Below are 17967 nucleotides of genomic sequence, written 5' to 3'. Positions count from 1 at the left end.
ATATACATAAAGGTCAGTAAAAATAGCATGTCAGGTGCAGAGAATGCAAACAAAGGAGGAGGATAAAGAGTGCCCGGGTTCTGGGAGGGACGAATAGGGTTGTCAGGGAAGGCCTCACAGCCACGGTGACATTTGAGCAGAGACTCAAGGAAGTGAAGGAATGAGCAAAGCAGATATTGGCCAAAGGGAGGTGTTCCAGGCTGTGGGAACAGCCATTTCCAAGGTCCAGACACAGGAGCATTTTGGGGGAAGAGCAAAAAAGGCATTGTGGCCCAGGGAAAGAGAGCGAGGGGGGTGTCGGGGTAAAAAATGAAGTATAAAATAGGGGCTTGATGGTGGGCGGCCTTCAGGATGCTTGTCAAGACTGGCTTTTCCCCTGGGATGGGGGCCATGACAGGATGGTGACAGAAGAGACTGGCGGTTTGTGTGGCCCTGGGCAAGTCACTTCAACTCCGTGAGCCGCACCTGCCTCAGGTACAAAAGGAAGGTGAGTTTCCTTAGGCAAACACCACAGTAATGATGGCTGTAGACTAGATCCACTCATGATTGCCAAGATCGGCGGGCAATGGTTTGCAGAGGAACAGAATAGCCTTGTCGTTTCCCCCCCCCCCCCCCCACTCCACTCCCCCTCCAAGATGTTTATTAATTACAAAGGGAAGCCTGGTGACCTCACAGTGGAGAAGCCCCGCAGATGCTGCCTTGACTAAGTGATGTAGGTTTGACATCAGCAGTAATAAGACACATCCACCTCACTCGCCCCTCTAAGGTGCCCCTGAGGATGCAGTATTGCTTCTCTAGAGTTCTTAACCAAAATGCACCACATCCGTCTAATCATGAGAAAACATCAGACTAACCCAAGTGGAAAGACATTCTTCAACATAACTGACCTCTGCTTAGCATAAGAGCTGAGGCCATGAAAAAAACAACACAAGGAAGATAAAGAAATTGTCACAGGTTGGAGAAGACGAAACATCCAAATGCAATGTGGATTTCCAGACTGGATTCTGGGATGGAACAAGGACATGAGCGGGAACACTGGTAAAATTTAAATAAGGTCTGTAATTTAGTTGGTAGCATCGAGCCCATGTTAATTGAGAAGGGACTGGAACTTGACGGTTGTACTATGGTTATGTAAATTGTTAACAGGGGAAGCTGGGTGAAGGGTATACTAGTTCTGCAATTTTTCTGAAATTATTTCAAAATGCAGACTTTAAAACTGGGGTGAGTAGTAGTTCTCGCCATATAGGGATGGAATTTGCACTGAGGTCCGCAGTGCACTGCTAGGTGCGGGTTCTATAAACAATAGCGATTTTTACTGCTAGCTCCTTCCCATCTGTTACCTAACACTTGCAAGCACCACCATGCTCACCACTGCCTGATGGCTCCCACTGTCTCCAGCCCTCAGCAGTGACTTCTCTGCTTGGGATTCAGTAAACAGGATTCCTCAGATCAGTCCTCAAAACCAAGAGTTTAAACAAAAGCAAACTCTGCCTCCCCGCTGCCCGCATCACTGGGATTGTGAAATAAAAACCAGAGGCTCCCGAGTGCTGAATGCATCAAGATAACAACTCCGCCCCTCGGCCCCCTCCCTCCAGTCCTTCCTGCCCCCAGAAGCAGATGGTAGAATTTAGTGGAAAAGGTCCAAAAGGAAAAAATAAAAGAAAGAATGCATCCATTCTTGGACTGACCTGCCACATTGTCAATGACAAAGGGGAGGGCCACATTTGGCTTTATCCTGGATCGTTTTTTACCCTAAATCAGTGGTCTCCAAACTTCTGATCAGACATAGTCATTTGCAACAACTCCCTCTATATTTATTGACCTTCTTATTATATACTACTATATTAACATATTCTATGAATGCTACATCACATGCAAGAAAAAATGTAAAGAGAAGGTGATCAAGAAGAAATAAATGATATTTTGAAAAATTACTAAAACACATTAAAATATTTTTACTCTCACTAAATTACTATTAATATTTTAATATTGAAAACAGTGGCACTCAAAATCTTTCATTATTTTAAAATTCTTGGTGTATAATGATATGGTCCAGTTTATATCAACATTTGATTTTAATGGCTGTCCTAAATGAAAAAGTAACCTCATCAAGATATGTCTTCCAACTGGAAGAAGGATATCATTGGATATAGTTATTTTTAAAAAATGATATTCACCTTCCAATCCCATATACCAATTTTTCAAAGGTGTTTGTTGAAATGTGTTTGATTATTTCTCTCTTCCTTGAGATTAAGCTACTCTTCTTGAAAATGAATCAAAAGTGTTGAGTCTTCACACTTTTAACACAAAACTTTAAAATCCACAGAAGTACTAGGTTGGGATGATTTAAATTATATCAGAAAATCCTGTCTCCAGGCCTTTAAATTATGTACAGTTTTGAGCATTTCTATAGGTAATTTACATAATTTTCAAAAGTGTAAGTATGTCAACAATCCTTTAACAAGAGCACTCCAAACATCTCTCTTCACATTGCTCTCTCCGTAGTCCAGTTTTCTTTTAAAAAGCAATCCTTGTCTCTCTCATTTTTCAAGTGCCACCTTTACCCCGAAGTGTGTGGCTAATCCAGGGCCTGCAATGGGAGGAATGTGAACTCTGCCCTCTTCCCGTGCTTGTATTACTCACTTCGTCTTCTCCCCAAGGAATCTCTTTGGCCACTTGTCCATGGCCATTGGGAAGGGTTGGGTCAATTAAAAGTGCAGTGGCCACAAAGCCCCCATCTGGTCCTTCTCCGCTGCTCCCTCCTCGTGGAGGCAGAGTCAGCAAGACTAAGGGGACTACACTCTCACAGTCCACACTCAGCCTCCCAGACCATGCACCCTGGGGTCCTGGAGATTTCTTCCAGGACTGTGTGAGCTTCTTCCCCGGGGCTGACCTCCCAAGAGCAGATTGCATCAGCAAGACACACACCCTGCAGCCCCAGAAAGGCCACGGGAGTGGGGCAGAGCTTGGACATGCAAATGCACGTGCACAGAGCCCCTCGTAGTAAGACTGAGCTGGAGATAGAAAGAAAGGGAAATGCATTGTGGGCTGGGTGATATTCCAGCCAGAACATGGAGAAGCCCAAGAATCCTAAACCTGAACCTGGCCCTCCAGGTCATCATGAAGGTGTATTTGTAAGAGAAAGAGGCTAGAGCATGTTTTGTTTAACATTTTGATATTCAGATATATGGTAATCGGGAGTCGAGTATAATTGTCCCAAAAATTGATAGGGACAGTTATTCGGGCCAAATTGGTGTCACTCAGCTACCTCCTCTAGATGGGCAGCCACTTCAGAAGGCCATCCTCATTTCCCGTTAAAGTGTCAGGCAAACTCTAATTTGAGTTCTTATTTTGAGAGGTCTCCAGGCAGCTGCTGGCCTGAGAAAGACAATGCACCAGGATTTACGCTGGAGTTTTCTAATGCCAAGGACTGGGGAGCAACACACTTGTGGTGTGTTGATGGTTAGTCAATTAAATTATGCTCCTTAGAGGTTCATAAATGCTCCTTAGAAATTATGTGTATGCCCTCTCCGTTCTCAGACACTGTTCATCAGCCTTGTCCCCTATTTTTTGGAAAGAATTTCACGATGGCAGTAGAAGTCATAAGAGTAGCCCTTGAAATGGGTTTTCAGATTTGAGGCAGAACTGTGAATTTTCTCTCTCCCAGTTCCCCAAAGAGAATCACTTCATTTTGGTCAGTCGAGACTTTCAGATCCACGCCAGTCCACCATTCACCGAGTAGGCTGACACCCTGGTCTCTAACTAGGAGAGCACCAATTCTGAGCATGTCTGAGACATCCAGATCCAGGACCATTAACACAGCCAGAGGGGGCTCCACTGCCAGCTGGAATAGTAAGTATTAGTAAAGCTGAAAGTCTTTCTTTTTATTTTAGATTAAAATAATATATTAAAAATAGAAAGTCATATATTGTCTTCAGATCCCCTGGATGGCCTGGTCTAGAACGCATTGGTGACACTGCCCTAAGTCATGAATTCCAATGAGAGGTCACTGAGGAGCCTCAGAGCAGACTTTCTGCTCAAACAGATGCTAAGCAATTAAGGTTTCTCAAAGAAGTAGGAGGAGGAAGTAGAAGATTCAATAAAACATTTTAATCATATAGTTGGAAGGAAATTTAGAGAATCTGAACTCTCTAGTGAGGAATGTGGAGCAAGGGAAGCAGGGCCACAGCAGAAAGACAAGTCAAAGAGCACAGATTTCTAGTGAGAAGTTGAATAATTTCTGGGGACCTAATGCCCCGTATTGTGATTACAATTAACAATACTGCATTATACTTGAAAGTTGCTAAGAGAGTAAATTTTAAATGTTCTCACCACAAAAAGAAATGGTAATTACATGACATGATGGAGACATTAGCTAATAATCATATTGTAATATTTAAGTGTATCTAATCAACACCTTGCATATCTTAAACTTACACAGTGTTACATGTTAACTAGAGGCCCAGTGCACAGATTCGTGCACAAGTGAGGTCCCTTGGCCTGGCCTGTGGGGATTGGGCCAAAACTGGCTCTCTGACATCCCCGAGGAGTCCCAGATTGCGAGAGGGCAGTTCTCAAGTGATGCACCCTGGAATCAGGCTCCCTTCTCTCTAGCTCTGGGTGTGTCACCTGAGAACCACAGCTGCCAAGTCACCCCCAGCTTGGCAGCTCCTGTGTTGAGCGTCTGCCCTCTGGTGGTCAGTATGTGTCATAATTACTGGTCAGACGGTCGCTTAGGCTTAGATAGATATAGATATAGATATAGATATAGATATAGATATAGATATAGATATAGATATAGATATAGATATAGATATAGATATAGATATAGATATAGATATAGATATAGATATAGATATATAGATATAGATAGATAGATAGATAGATAGATAGATAGATAGAATCTCAATAAATCTGGTGGGGGGAGTCAGGAGACTGGGATCTAGTTCAATTCAGTCTCTACCTAACTGTGATGCCTTTTGAAAGGTCAGAAAGTTAGACTTGATGTTCTCCAAGTTGAAAAGCTAAGCCATGCATCCAATCAAGGGCTGTAAGTGCAAATTCCTTCAGGGACCAGGGAATAAAGATAAATGAACATAGAAGTTCACGTGTGAAGCAATAGGGAGCGGTGAACTGCAGAGGATAACCACCACTCAGTATCAGTTGATGTCAGTTAGGCAGGAATATAAGACAGATGCCAACTCCTTCCCCTTTTTATTTTTTTCAGGAAAAGCTAGGACTGCAGATATTATATGAAATTTTCTTGTTAATAATGACATCTAATTAAAACACTCTTTTTTGAAACACGGATGGGCAACGTCCACCCTGAAGCCAGCTGCTTCAGGACAGTTTCACTCATAACTCCACTCCAACTTCACTGGCATCCCTGGCTGCCAAGGACTTCCTGTTGCTCTGGCCTAACACCCTTCCTGTTTACTTCTGCTCAAGAGGTTTATTCGCCTGGGAAGTAGCTCCCGAACGCAAACATTTGTTTTAACTGTTGTGGCAAATCATGCGTTTGCCGGGAGGCCAAGAAGAACAGCCAAGCCTTCCCCCCCACAAACATGTCGTTAGGCCACTTCAGAAAAGCGTCTGGAAAAGAGGCCACCGCAGTCTAGGGATGGAAGGAAGACGCCTGCCTGTCCGGACGGGGTGCGAGTTCACATCTCAGCACTGCGGATACAACACCAGACATCCAAGGGAGGCCTTGAGGGTCACCGTGGTGTCCACGCCATCCAAACACACAACTCTCCCCCGTGCGAAGCTCGGCTCTCCCTTCCTCTTACGCCCAGCCATCTTTATTTTCAGGGCCTGCTCCTTGGTTGACATTGCCATATTTTTTTTTTTAACACATATCAGGTTAATGCCTCTCTTTCTTGTTTCACACAATTCCATGCAAATGATCGCAGCCTCAAAACACATTTCAAAGGGAGTCATTTTACTTGATTCTTTAATCTTAACTTTGCCCTCCAAGCATGCCAATCACCCCGTGCTCAATTTTTAATATGATTGCACAAAAATTATGGGGAAAAATGGAATCTAAATGATGGACTTGATTCTATATATATATATATATATATATATATATATATATATATATATATATATCAGGCAAGAATTAATTCTTCAAAATAATTGTCTAGAGGTGATTCAATTTCACCTGCTCTTTAAATATGCATTTTTCGGTGCTCTATGGCTTGAAGGGATGACTTAAAATTAGTGTATACTAGTATCAAAGGCTGTGAATCATAAATAGAATTCCTAGCAGGGAAGCTTTGTCAACTTTGCTGTAGAAATCCATTTTGAAAATGAAAATTTACCTTCCTTGATAAATCCCTTTGCATGCCCCCTACTCCACTGTCAAATAATTTTATCATGTAAAGACAGAAGATTGTGGGGTTTTGTTTTGTTTTTTAATAATTGCAATTTAAGAGATGTTGAGACAGGCAGAATTCTAAGGTTCCCCATGATCTCCACTCCCTGGTGTTATGCCCTGAAGATTGCAGGAGCGGGGGCATTTGTGACTTGCTTCAAGCTCCCTACCTTCATTCATTTTCATTATATGGCAAAGGCGAAGGAAGTCATTCCTGTGATTTTCATATATATAATTTACATATCTTTGTATATTTAATTTATATACACTCAAATCACAGGAATTTTACATATAAAATATAAAGGGTGTGTGTGTGTGTGTGTGTGTGTGTGTGACCCTGTCTTGTTAGCATGCGCTAGAGTAAAAGAGATTCTGGCCTATAAGAAGCAAACAACTATGTGTGAACTGCCTATGGTGAGGGTGAGCCCCTTCGGTGAGTTGCACTGCCCATGGCGAGAGGACCACATGGCGGGAACCTGCAGGCAGCCTCTGGGATGGGAGAGTGGCCTCCAGCCATGTTCCCTAAGGAGCTGGGTCCTCCGTCATGCAGCCACAGGACATGAGTGGTGCCAGCAACCTGAGTGAGCGTGGGAGTGGGTCCTCCTCTGGTGAAAGCACAGCCAGGCCCTCCCGTGACAGCAGCCTGGGAGACAGGCAGAGAGCCCAGTGAGGCCGGGCCTGTGCTCCGGACCCACAGCAGTGGTGAGCTAGTAAACAGATGTTGTTTTCAGCCACTGGATTTGTGGTCATTTGTTCCACAGCAATAGGAAACTAACACAAAATTCATTTGTGTAGACTTTTGCTAAATGTGTCATATGACAGACAAGAGTCTTAATGCCGACTGAGACTTTAATCCGACCCCTTCATTTGACGGAGGAGCAATTGGGAATCAGAAATGGGAACAGTCACAGGACAAACTAATGAGAAAGCCAGGAACTTGGAATCCTGGGAAATCGATTTTGTTAAAAAGCTCTAAAAATAGGGTAATGATAGCTCCGATTGCATTATGTGCCAGGTCTATACCATGTGATTTGCATTTCTTTTAACCTAAAATAGTTTATCTTTTTTAAATGATAGGTTTTGTAATTTATTGTATTTATTTTTGTTCATCCTCACCCAAGGATATTTTTCCACTAATATTTAGAGAGTTTGAAAGGAGGGAGAGAGGCAGAGAGAGAAATATACTTGTTAGAGAGACACATTGATTAGTTACCTCCCTCACATGCCCCGACTAGGGACAGGTATAGAGCCTGCAACCAAGGTACATTCCCTTGACCAGAATTGAACCCGGACCTTTCAGTCTGCAGACTGACGACACTCCATCCACCACGCCGCACTGGTTAGGGCCATGTATTCTTTTTTAACTATGCAAACAATGTCACTCATACCATTTATGACATTCTACAAACTAGATTTTCCACACATATAGAATCACCTCCTTCTCAAGTGCTCTCAAATATGGATATGGGAGGTCATTTAGCCATTTCTCTTTGCTATTTATTTCCATTCTTTTACTCTTATGCACAAGGCTCAATGAACTCTTTGCCTATGCTCATTGTAGACTACTTTATGCATTTCTCTAGAAAGAATGGATAATAGAATTCCTGAGTAACACTTTAAAGCTCAGTAGGTATTTCCAAATTTCCCTTGATAATCGTCACACCAATTTGTGCTTACAAGGAATGTTTCACAAGAGAAATCACAATGTACACAAGATTCAATGACATGGAGAGTTTCATGGAGAATGTGATTGACAATGACAGCTGTCAGTACATAGTCTCCATTCCTACCAAAGTAATGCAGTGTTTAGCTTGGCTTTGTCCATCTGCTTAGATAAAGTCTACATTTCCCATTCTCCATGCAGTTAAGCATGGTGTCATATCATTAGGTCACCAGGGTGTGAATGGAGGTAATTTCTGGGCAGTTCCTTTGGGAGAAAGGAGTGAGCCCAACAGCTCTTCCCCACTTCCTGCTGGCTGGAATGCAGATGTGATGGCTGGAGTTAGAGCAGCCACATGGGACTATAAAAACGGGAGCCACTTGTTGATGATGGCAGAGCAATAGAACAGACGGGCCTTGGATCCTAGATTGTGGAGCCACCCAACCAGCCATCAATCATCTACCCAGACTTTTTATTTTATTTTATTTTTTATTTATTTATTTATTTATCCTCACTAGAGAATATTTTTCCATTGATTTCTGGAGAGAGAGAGTGGAAGGGAGAGGGAGAGACAGAGAGAAACACCGATGTGAGAGAGACATGTCAATAGGTTGCCTTAGGCATGCCCTGGACCAGGGCCAGGAGCCTGCAATCGAGGTACATGCCCTTGACCAGAATCGAAAACAGGATCCTTTCGTCCACAGGCTGACACTCTATCCACTGAGCCAAACCAGTGAGGGCACCTACCCAGACTTTTAAATGAGAGGGGAGAGGGGTCAAATAAAAGCCACTTTTGAGAGATGTCTGCTTATCACAGCAATCAAATTGATGCCCTAAATAACACAGTCACTGAATGCTGAAAGGGAATTATCTAGGAAAGAAAGAAATTATGTCAAATTGGGGAGATCATACAAAGATTACCTCATTTTTTATCTTCCCAGTAATTCTGGGAAAAGGGAAGTTAATATACTGTCATTTAGCGGCCATTAATGTTGTAGATTGTTAAAAATGCTTATTGTCAGACTGTTTCATTCTGCTGGGGAGTTTTCTGCACTGCTGGAGGGGGCAGGCCAAGGGATTCAGCTCTGCTGAAGGAACTAGGGGGAAATGTCCAAACCAACTGGGGTTTTGGCAATGAATGCACATTTGTTCACCAGTTTAGCATTTGTTTAGATTCCACTGTTTTGAAAATTAAGTGGTTCAGTAATTTAAATTTGTTCCTAAGCCCAGTGTAACGAATGACCTTTCTTCTCCTCAGGTCACTGAAAAGAATTTTCTTGTGTTTGTGGCTAATTCCCCCATGGCGGAGGCCCAAGGAAGGGGACAGGAGAGACGCTTAGGTGAAAAATAAACACGGGATGAGAGAAGGATCCTGGATTTCCTGCGGCTCATTCTATTTTCAGTCATCCACTCTGTCTTATGAGAGTTTGGACGGGATTTGTATCAGAATAAACGGTACACAAATTCTAGGAAATAATTTGGAATTACCAAAATGACAATTTCCCAACTCTAGTTTTCCGGCTTGAGTTTTTAAGTTTTCTTTTCAAATCTATTGTTCTAAGACTAGAAGAACCAAAATCAGCCATTGTTTTTAAGGAAGTCGTTGATTAATATTTGGCCCCATTTATAAGCTTAGCTAATTCAATGCCTTTAATCATTTTAAACTGCTTTTTTAAAAAATTGATATTCTGGATTTTCTTTGCAAGCCTTCAAATGTCCAACGTTTCTACTTACTTCATTCACTCTTGTGGGTCTAACAAATTACACTTATACGGCAACTCTGCTCTCTCCAGCATTCCTACGATTGCATATAAACTTAGTAAGACTTTAATTTTAAAATTGTATGTTTAAGCAATCATTCAATTACATTTTAAATTATACTCAACATGTCTGATCAATAGGTTATTTTAATAGTCCTTTATCTCTTACACATAAGCCTCTTAAAATATGTAAATTACTAAGTATGAACAGTTTCCTCCTTAACAAAAAAAATATTAATATCATGATTTTTGACCCTGTCAGAGTCTTCCACATTTATTTCTGAATCTTATCTCAAAATATGCTTAATGATAACATTCCTTTGGACATTTCTATAATTAACTCTAAATATTCCTGGGTGTGAAGATGCTAACCTTTTAGGGATATTCTTACCTGAGGTGGCTGAGGTTGCTGCTTCCAACTCAGCTCTTCACCTGGATCCATGGATGGAATTCAGAGGGGTCTGTAAGTGTAGATGGAAAAAGGATGTTTATTCTCACCAACCTCTACCTGAATGTAGCATTCCCTTCCAATATGAATGTGGCAACTAACCACAGTAGCCTTAGCAGGACCTCTGGTCTTGTCACCAATATCAATCACAGGTATGTTCATGTCAGATTATGGTAGTTACAAATATTCTAAAATATCTTTTATATTCAGCACTATTTCCAAGTTATGGAAGCTATTAGGCCTGTTGTTAGATATTGTTAGATATTATTATTATTATTATTAATATATTTTATTTATTTATTTATTTATTTATTTTTTTACAGAGAGGAAGGGAGAGGGATAAAGAGTCAGAAATATCAATGAGAGAAACATCCATCAGCTGCCTCCTGCACACTCCCTACTGGGGATGTGCCTGCAACCAACGTACATGCCCTTGACTGGAATCAAACCTGGGACTTTTTGGTCTGCAAGCTGATGCTCTATCCACTGAGCCAAACCAGTTTCGGCTAAATCCTATTTTTTAATGTATTAATAAAGAAATTCATGACGAGTGTCCTCGGTGGTCTGGGATCTATCTCTGGCTTCAACAGTGTTAGGACAGAACAGGCCCAGGGAAGCGCCTTCTTCCACCTCCAGCCTCTCTCCTGTGTCCTATCCTGACACCACCTTCAGAAGCACCTTCAGGACCAGCCAACACATCGGGGGTTTTTTTCTACCTTAACTCCTTATCGCCGAACAACCGTGAGCTCTCAAATTCATCAGAATTATTCCACCCAGGTGGAGGCTGCAGTCAACCGCCTCGCTGGGTGAGTATCTCTTCCAAAGGCAATTCATGACTATAATGTAATATTTTAATATTTTGAGGCTTAATTGAAGCATAATAAACTGGAAGTTTTTAAAGTGTTAAATGTCATCATTTTTTACATATATATCATGAAGCCATCCCCACAAGGCACTAAACTTTTCCCCCACCCCCAACATTGCTATTAGCATTCATATACAAATCTTTATGCTGACTTATGTTTTCCTTTCTCTTGGATGTCAAATGGATGGGTCATATCGTAGGAGAATTTTTAACTTTTTAAGAAACTGACAAACTATTTTCCAAATTGGTTGTACCATTTCATATTCCCACCAGCAGCATATGAGAGGCTAGTTGCTCCACATCCTTGTCAACACTTGCTACATTCAGTCTTTGTAATTTTAGCCGATCTAATGGGTATGTAATGGTATTTTACTGTGATTTAATTTGCATTTCCTTCAAGACTGATGGTGTTGAGCATCTTTCATGTGACTGTTGGCCATCTGCATATCTTCCTTTTTAAGCAATGGTTCAAAATTTTTGCCCTTTTAAAAAAGTGAGTTATTTGTTGTATTCATATTGCATTGTAAAATATGTTCATGTATTTGTTATACATTTCTTATATATGTTTTTATATCTAATAGGTGTTTCGCATTTCTCCCAGACTGTAGCTTGCCTCTTATTTTCTCTATTTTGTCTTTTAATGAGCAAAAGTTTTAAATTATGTTGAAGTCTAATTTATCAATGTTTTCTTTAATGGTTTGTATGTTTTGTGTTATAAAAAACCTTAACCTACACCAAGGTTGCAACAATTTTCTCCCATGTTATTTTCTAGAGAGTTTATGGTTTTAAGCTTAACCTTCAGGTCTGTAATTCATTCTGGGTTGATTTTGTGCGTATTATCTATTATGAGGTAAGAATCTATGTTAATTTTTTTCTTATCGATATTCAATTTTCCCACCATGTGTACATTGCATGCATTTTTATGTATTTAGCAACATTGTTTTCAGATGGTGTCCTTAGACTTCACCAAACTGCCAAAGAGGTCCCTGGCACATCTTCTAGAGATTCCAGCAGAGTAGAGATAAGAGACTGCAGACATCCAGGGAAAGTGTTTTAGTATCCATGTGGGAATCCATCATAGCATCCCATGGGTTTGGGGAGACCATTTCTCAGCACAATGAGGTTGCATAACAACCAGCGATTTGGTTCAGGGCACTAAAGGATTGTCAGAGATGTGGATGAGATCCGCTGAACCATAATAAGAACTGTTATGTCAATTTCATAGTTGCAAGAAGGGCTGCTCACAGCCCCTGACCTACTCATGAAAGTTTGCAACTGCTTCCCATGTGATTACTCGATTAAATGTAAGATGTCTTTGCTTCTCAGGACATATCTAAGTCATCCTGCTTAGGTAGGGTGGCTATCTGTCCTTGTTTTCCTGGGACAGTCCTGGTTTATGCTTTATTATTAACAGGATCCCTTTCACTCTCAAAATGTTCCACTCTCCAAAGGTCTCTAGACCTTTGGTTAACAGAGACCTCAGAGTTGGGGCCCACCTAAACCGGCGGCTGGATGGAGAAGGGCTGAACAAAGAAGCAATGGCGCCTGCCCATGCTTCTGTCACCAGAGAGAGCGACCCTGACTCCTGCCCCTCCAGCCCTCCTCCTGCAGCCTTTTAGTTCCTCCCCATATGACCCTGTCACTTTTTGAGCTGCTACCCCTGCACTGGAGCTCAGAGCATATGAGTCTTTGAGCAAATGAGTCTATTGGCAAACTCCTCAAGAGGAATGTTTGGGACTACGGCGGCCCTCCACCTCACGGGGGTGCAATCCTGGCTGTCTGTGGCAGCCAGATGTTATGGGGACTCCTGACTTCCTGCTTCTGATGCCCCTGGCTGGGGAGCCCAGTGTGGGGCTGGATCCTGAGCTCCTCAGGGGGACTTCTGCAGTCAAAACATCCTTTGGGTTTCTGAACCACCACACATGGGTATGGGACCAGCCCATTTCACATCTCTGCCCCTCCCAACAGTCTCAGTGTGGCTTCTTCATCTCCTCAGTTACAGGACTTCTGTTTAGCTAGACTTCAGCTGGTTCTCAAGGCAGTTGTTCTATAATTTGGTTGTCATTTTGATGTGGTCATGGGAGGAGGTCAGCACAGTGTTTCCCTACTCTGCCATCTCGACCAGAAGTCTCTAGACCTTTGAACTTCGAATTCTGTAATCCCCGAGAATACTCCCTCGGTCTTCAGGACACAAATTCTTTTAGAATTTAGGACAATATCGGTTGGATCCTGGAAACCTCTGATGTCTCAGTCAGTGTTTCCTCTGAAGACCAGTCAGCTTTGTTCACCGTCAAAGATAATGTCTAACTAAAAGCAAAAAGAAAGTGTATTTAAAAGCCATCCTATATGCTTGTTCTCCTTAAGGAAAAAAAAAGAAAACAAGAAGTGGCATGTCTTGGAAGGAAATGCCAAAGAGGTGAGGGGTAGAAATTCTGGGATTAACATTAAAGCCTGACCCCAGCTTGGCTGCAAGAACCTACTTGGAGTGGTATGAGTGCTCGTCACATACAGATCCATTGGGAAGCTGTTCATGACTATAGGGTCTGGGCAGTTGCATGAAGGCTGTTGTTCTATTGTTGGATTTTATCATCACCCGGCAAAAGCTTTATCTCCTCCTCCTCTCATTTGTTAACTTCTGTTGCCTCCTAACTAGTCCCTGAAGGGAAGAATGGACTTTAGCCATCTGCGTTACTCTCCACTCCCCATCTTTGAGTCCTCAAGATCTTTGCTGAAGAACAACTAGAAGAGAGAGCATAAAAGAAAAAGAGAAGAAAACCTTGACCTTACCTTGAGCTCTTTGTGGTTCCTCAAAAGAATGTGTTTCTGAATCACCTTTATTCCTTTTTATTTATTTTAAGGTAGGCAGTAGAGTAAATTAGAAAGGGCAGCGTGACTGTGGTCATTTTGGGCAACATCAAGATCCATATCCTTTCATTTGTATTTTGTCTTCATTCATCCGCTGTTGATTGAGTTCCTCTGTGTGTACCAGGCACTGTTCTAGGCACTGGGGGCATAGCCATGAGCAAAATAGTCAAGTCCCTGCTCACATGGAACTGATATACATGTGTGTTGTAGTGTTGGGGAGTGATAAATGCATGTGCTGGCTGAGGATGCTGCTTTGGACAGAGTGGTCAAAAGGACCTATCTGGGGTGGAGTCTGAGCAGAGTGAAGGTGAAATCCATGGGACTGTGTCTGTAGGGTGGTGTGGGCCAAGGTACAGCATGTGTGGGTGTCTGGAAGGCCCCTCCATATGGGCATAAGTGTCTCCCACTGGACATTAGTGATCCTGAAATTCTGATGCTCTGTCGAAAAAGATGCCCAAGAGTTGATTTCCTGTAATTTTAAGTGGAAAAAAAAATTATAATGTATGACACTTCAACCCCAGCCCCCAAATACTTTTCTACAATGGGAGCAAATACTTAAAATGCTTTACAAGTACCCGCAGGAGGAAGCTGTGAGGCATGAAGCTGGGGATGGAATCCTTTACCTTCTTTTTCATATTGAGTTTCTGTGCATACTTGATCTTTTTTCTTTTGAATTCATCTATAAAAATATGGAATGCTTCGCAAATGTGTGTGTCATCCTTGCATGGTGGCCATGCTGATCTTCTTTGTTTCAATTCACTTTCAGCATATATGCTGCTGAAATGAGTGCAACGTGCTTACTTTTGAAGAACAGAAAGTGAGAAAGCACTGATGTAATTTGTCACATTTTCTGCTTCGCACTGGCTGCCAGGAAGCTCAGCAGCTAATTCTCAGTCCACCACGGACAAGTGTCCTCACCCACATTTTGTGTGCAAACCTCACCCTCGGCTTCCATCTCTTTTCCTCCCCGGGTTCCTTCACTGATTTTCTCGTTTTCTTTTCCCTGTTGCCATATATATGTTTTTGCATGCTGCCTCAGATCTGGTTTAAAAAGAGCCAATATTTAAATAAAACAATTTTTTTAAATGGAGCGCTTTTTCTGTAGAGGAGATTGCTGCACAACAGGAAAGACATGTGTACAGAAATAAAGCGTGATTTGGCATGGAGAATACATACGTGTGCTTGTGCGATGTATCTATGCATGTTGGACACATTGTGAAGTTTGTAGTTTTTAAGGGGAGGCTGGTCTTCTGGCTTCAGAGGACATTTACTTGGAAGACTCTCAGGGGAAAAAGGGGTTTTATTCCAGGGTAGGCGTGTCTGTGGTCTACCCTCCAAAGAATCTGCTTCATGGTTTAGCATTTTCAATTTTTGTCTGGGATTTTGATGCTGGTCATTAGAGCCCAAATACTTCACAAGAAGAAATCCAGGGAAAGAAAGAGATGCGAAGGGGGCACTCCTACATGGGAAGGTGGATGGATTTCAATGTCTTGAAGAAGAATTGAGAGCCTTAAGTCTTATCTCAGCTTCTACCTCATCTCCTGTGAATCTGGGGTCAAGTCCTTATTCTTCCAAAGTCCCTCTCTCACTCTCTCCTCCACACTGGAATCGCCAGGGGAGCTTTAAAAAATACGACGTCTCGGTCCCTCCCTGAGTCTGGTTTAATTGGCCTGGGGTGGGGCCCCAGGATAGGGATTTTTTAAAAGCTGCCCTGGAGATTCTAATGTGCAGCCAGGGTTGAGAACCACTGCCCTAAGAGAAGGAAAAATAAAACTAATAAGCACCTGCCTCCTGTAGATCTCTCAGGGGGCTGCGGGGTGTGGCTGCGATGTATGAGATAATGAGCCCGTAAAAAACGGTTGGGCAGATACTGATTGACCCTTTGTATTCCACAGAGTACCCTTAGCTCACGAGACATCTGCAATACTGTCCCCATGATCTTCGAAGAAGAAACATTTCCCATCCTGGCCCACAGTATTCTCTCTCTCTCTCTCTCTCTCTCTCTCTCTCTCTCTCTCTCTCTCTCTCTCTCTCTCTTCTTTCTCCATGCAATTCATTTGGTATTTTCTATTCCAGTCTCTTCCATTCTATTCCTTCAAGGGGAAGAAAATAAATTCTGCCTACTAACACTCTTTAAACAACATTATATTAAGGTTCGTGGGCCAAAATAAATTAAACACCTCTGGAGAACATTAAGGCGCTCCATTGATAATGACTTGGAGCTTTTGCAAAGGTGTGATGGGAAGTGAAGTTGCATATACAGTCATAATATTTGTTGAGCCATTGCTAGTGCCAGTCATAGTCACAGTAGAAAGTGTTTCACCAGAGCGATCTCAGTGAATTGTCACAATAACAATACATGATGAGCGCTGTTATCTTCATTTTAGAGGTGAGGAAATCAAGGCCAAGTACCTATGTCCAAAGCAGAAGAAGCATCTTCACCCAGAAGCAGGAGGTCCACCCCTGGCCCGGCTCATGGGAGAACAACTGTGCTTACTGAACACATTTGCTTGTCTGAAGTTTGGGGAGTAGAAGGAAGTTGGAATAAGCTATGACCAGAGGTGGATCCAGGTATTTGGGGCCTATTACATTCACAATTTGGGGGTCTTATTTAAGAAAAAGAATTCAAAATTATGAGTCCAAAATTAAGGTACAAAAGTGAATATTTCTTTGAATTAAAATATATCACAACAAATTCAGATTTTTTAAAAATCAGAGAGGAAGGGAGAGGGACAGAGAGCTAGAAACGTCGATGAGAGAGAAACCTCGACCAGCTGCCTCCTGCACACCCCCTACTGGGGATGTGCCCACAACCAATGTACATGCCCTTGACCGGAATCAAACCTGGGACCTTTCAGTCCGCAGACCGACGCTCTATCCACTGAGCTAAACCGGTTTCGGCAAAATTCAGATTTTTAAGAAGCTGAAAAATACCGCAAACATCACAAAGTCTCAAATCAACTTTCCCTTCACTGAATCCCCAAAATGCCAGTGGGCAGTTCACCCCACCCTACTCGAGGTCAAATGCTGTAGTGGGGAATCTCCGTGGAAAGAGATAGTGTTTCTGCTGATTGCTGTTAAATGTCAAAAGCAAATGATTTTTGTTAATCTTGCATGAACAAGTGACCACGTGAACACATTTCTAGGCCGCTACCCAGGCCTTAGAAAGGGGCCCAGCAAGTGAGGGGTCAGGAGCTTATGTTTCATCAGCTTCCCAGTAACCCTACAACAGGCCCAATGTCATTATCTCAAAATCAAGAGCTTCGGAGTCAGCTGGGCCTGAATTTCAGCCCTGGCTCAGCTGCTTTCTGCCTTCTTTGAACTTAGACTTGGTCATTTGTAAAAGGAGCGTGCTAGCAGCTTCTACCTTCCAGTGTCTTTGGGAGATTAAAGGAAATAAAGAAGGACGGGGCTTAGAGTTGCCAGATTTAGCAAATAAAAATAAGACACCCACTTAAATGTAACTTCAGAGAAACAACGAATACTTTTTTTAGTGTATGTACCACCTATTGCATAGGACACAGTTAGACTAAAATTCATTCCTTGTTTCTGTGAAATCCAGATTTATCGGGGGATCCTGTATTTTACTGAGCTTAACAAATGGCAGTGATTGGTATTGTGGGCAGTGATTGGTTGGCAGTGACGGAGGCATCCTGAGTGTCCCACAACTGGGCTCATAGGCCTTAGAAAGTCGGTATGAGGGAGAAAAATGCCACACAGACTCTGTTCAAGACGGTTTATTGTGGGGAAGATCGACAGCGGTGGCCATGAGAGTAAGGGGGTGCCTTACTTTGAGGGTGTGTGTAGAGGGGATTACACCACTGACTTTGGGTGAGCCACTTAAGTGTAGGGACCTCAGTTTCCCTGTTTGTAAAACGGGTGCAAGAAGGTCCCCGAACTCTCCTCTGGCAGGAATCACCAGCAGTGGAGCTTTCTCATCCTGCAGGGGCCACCAGCTCAGAGAGGTCTCCCCTGACTACGCTGGCTAAGATCACC

Source organism: Pipistrellus hanaki, assembly GCF_964339955.1.
Source record: "Pipistrellus hanaki genome assembly, chromosome: 6".
Classification (NCBI taxonomy): domain Eukaryota; kingdom Metazoa; phylum Chordata; class Mammalia; order Chiroptera; family Vespertilionidae; genus Pipistrellus; species Pipistrellus hanaki.
Note: the sequence above shows the minus strand (reverse complement) of the source record.